This window comes from Mastomys coucha, unplaced genomic scaffold (assembly GCF_008632895.1).
Source record: "Mastomys coucha isolate ucsf_1 unplaced genomic scaffold, UCSF_Mcou_1 pScaffold23, whole genome shotgun sequence".
NCBI lineage: Eukaryota > Metazoa > Chordata > Mammalia > Rodentia > Muridae > Mastomys > Mastomys coucha.
This window is the reverse complement of record NW_022196906.1, coordinates 51,439,696-51,443,312: the sequence shown is the minus strand read 5'-3', so window position 1 is coordinate 51,443,312 and position 3,617 is coordinate 51,439,696. Positions and strand designations below refer to the sequence as shown.

Sequence of the window (3,617 nt, the reverse complement as noted above, 5' to 3'; positions counted from 1 at the left end):
AGAGACAGTCAACCCTAAGGAAGCAGCTGTGGATACCTTCATTCAAAGCCTAGGTTTATAGATGAAAGCATGGAGACTCAATAAGCATTTAGTGGTACACACTGATAAGATGGAACTAATAATCCACTGGGTCTACTGGAATTGAACAAGACAAAAATGTCAAGCACTGAGCAGGTACTAGGTACCAGGTTCTGCCAAATACATGGTCACACTGCCATATTTGTACACACTAGCCTTCAGGGGAATGCAGGGTGTTGTCCTTCAGCTAACTGGTTGTGTGGCTTATTTCCCATTCCCTCTCTTGACTCTGTGTTGTATATAAGGAGAGCAAGCAGATGAGCCCAAGGAGGCATTGCGAACAGCACTACTTGTAAGTCCCCATGACAGAACTACCTGAAAGGTGACTGGGAATCTGAACAAGGTATGTGTTGTGAAATTTTTCAAGGACTGGGCTGTATTATACGTGAGTCTAAAGAGTGTTTCTCTCAAATGTCTGTTACTTACAGTCATCCCTATAGACACCAGAGTCATCCTCCAGGTATCCAAGGGCAGGTAAGGGCCCATGATACCATGGCTGTGCCTCAAAGATTGAGGCTGCACAGACTTGCTGCTATAGGTGAGACCTTCTGCCTTCCCTCCCCTTCCCATGCTTTCTCCAATCAGAATGCCTGGATAGCCTTTCCTCAGTCATCACACTTGCCTCTGTCTAGAGGACAGGTGACCCTGCCCCCAGGGCAATTAAGAAACAGAGTCCCAGCCAAAAAGGAAAAGAAACAAAAGTCCCATCCCTAATGAAGACTGAGGATCTATGATATCCTGAGAAGTCCATTGACTGCTGAACAGCTGAGGCTGGTCTGGAACCTAGAAACCTGCCCAAGGCCCCTGTCTACTGTACTCACCACTCACCCACCCAAGCCACTGCAAAATTGGATAGCAATTCTACTATTCAAAGTGAAGTCCTGAGTGACACAAGACCCTCCTGTGTCTTTAAGAAAAGCAGCAGTGGCTTGGAGGCCCCATGGAGACTTCCACATACAAGCTGCTCCTCTGGGGACACTGTCTCACACATTGCACTCACCTTGCCATCTGTCAGTCATTCCACAAACTCTTAAGGAAAGCATTAGCCCAAAATACTCTCAAGGACAAAACACAAAATTCTTTCCCTCTTGCAGCTGGCAGCCAGTGAGGGAGGCAGGCAGTAGGTAAGATCAGCAATTAAAACATAGAATGGGACTGTGAGCCTTGGAGTCTGGTGTGACTGCCTGACCTTGCTGAGATTGGAGCTTCTGAGACCAGTGTCCAAAGCAGCATCTGCATACCTGAAAGCTATGATGAGTTTCAAGGACCCACCAACACTCCAGCAGCTGGCGAGAAGAAGCATGCTGAAAGATGAAGCCTTGACCATCTTTGCTCTGCAGGACCTGCCCATGAAACTCTTCCCACCACTCTTCAAGGATGCATTCACCAGCAAACAACATGAAATCCTGAGGCAGATGGTGGCTGCATGGCCCTTCCTATGCCTGCCTGTGGGAACCCTGATGAAGACTCCTCACCTGGAGACCTTGAAAGCTATGTTAAATGGCCTTGATTTGCTGATGACACAAAAGGTTCGATCTAGCCACTAGAAGTGGAAGCTGTCTGTGTTCAAGGAATAAATATGGAAGGAGGTTGAATTGTGGGCTCATGCAGATCACACATTGGATCTCCTGTGAATGCCCTTCTGTTTTACCCACAGTGGGTGGAAACTACAAGTGCTTGGTTTATGACACTCCCACCATGACTTCTGGGATGGGTGTGCTGAAATCAGCTCTCTAGATATCATTGAGGATCCCCAACCAGTGTGGAGTCATCTCATCGTAGTGGAAGAATAGGCCATGACTATATTGATGAACCTTTCCCTCATGTCCCGCCATCCCTCCAAATACCAAAAATATTTTTATCAGTGGGCCAAGCAAAGAAAAGATGGGATACAGGTGACTTGCCAGAAGATGGAGTTTGGGGCCATTCCTGCCAATGACTCACTGGATATGTTGGAGATTTTTGATCTACGCTCAATTCAAGAAGTGGAAATAAACAGATGTTGGGACATGTGTACACTTGCAATGCTAGCTCCTGGCCTGGGCCAGATGAAAAACCTCCAGAAACTCCTTTTGAAGGAAATCTGCATAACTGTGGATTGGCCTTGGGACCAAGAGACTGAAGATCTGTGTCTTACACAGGTTTTTTCCCAGTTCTCCAATCTGCATAAACTCCAGCATCTCTATTTGAATGATATCTTCTTCCTGAATAAACACCTGGACCAAGTGCTTAGGTGCTTAAAGAGTCCATTAGAGACCCTTGCCATCACTGGTTGCATGCTGTCACAATCAGATATGAGGTATCTTTCCCAGTGTCCAAGCATCCATCAGCTCAAACACCTGGAACTGAGTGGTGTCAGATTCATACATTTAAGTCATCCATTCCTAGGAAGCCTGCTAGAAAGATTGACAGCTACTCTGCAGACATTCAGATTGGAGGACTGTATGCTCATGGACTTCCAAATCAGTGCCCTCCTTCCTGGGCTAAGCCAGTGTTTCCAACTCACTGAAGTCAATTTTGTGAAGAACTTCTTGTCCATGGGCAGCCTGAAGAAGCTCAACACACCTGCCAACCTCACACACCTGTCCCTGGAGAAGTACCCTGCCCCTGATGAGGTCTATGATGACAATGGTGATGTTATTCCAGACAGATTTGTACAACTTTGTTCTGAGATTACAGACATAGTCAAGATTATAAGGCAGCCAAAGCAAGTCTACTTTGAGTAAGAAATGTTCAGATTGTCATGAATTCTTTGTCTATAACTTGGAGGCTAGGCTATGCTCTTGTTGGCAATACATAAGGAGAGGTCATTGCTGGGCCCTGATAAATGTAAGGCAGGAGTCACATGACTCATTACAGGCATAGACCATGTGTATTCAAGCATTTTTACATGGACTTGGGAAGAATGCTTATTTCATTTTTGTAAAATTCCAATCAAATTTTTCTGATTGGTGGTAGATGTATTGACATGGAGTACCATGAGCTTATTTTCAGCCTAATGTCTACAGTACAGATCCACCATTGGACAGCAACAATATTTAAAAATTGTAAGGCTTGTGTGCTATCACTTTTGGAGTATGTGGAACCATAGAGGAAGGGAATGGGATAAAGAGAGGACATTATAAAAACCATAAAGAACTGGAATATGATGGCCCTGTGTCATTCTACTTCTGGATGGCATCTACATTTTGTCTGTCCCCTCATATACTGTTCTGCAGTATATGAACATATTTTTATGAAACATATGACTGACTGAACCTATTATAGGAATGTATTTGTATTAGGAATGTTCTTGTATTAGACTATTACTGTTAAGCTGTGTCTTTCTCTTTCTTGTGGAGGTCCTGAAGGCTATTATCTTCTACAAGTACCATTAGCATTATAATTTCCCATAAGTTCCAATAAATCTGTTTTGAATAAAAAAAAAAAAACATAGAATGGATGGAAATGAGTTCTAGGCAGAACAAGTGAAATACAGAAAGAACTGGAGGCCACCATGTCTTAAAGAGACTAGTATGACCTGAGAAAACCTCTCAGGT

At 44.1% G+C, this 3,617-nt stretch overlaps 1 pseudogene; it reads left to right on the top strand.

Moving 5' to 3' along the window:
• Positions 1–1,331: 1,331 nt before the first annotated feature.
• Positions 1,332–2,943, top strand: LOC116073625 (annotated as a pseudogene).
• Positions 2,944–3,617: the final 674 nt, after the last annotated feature.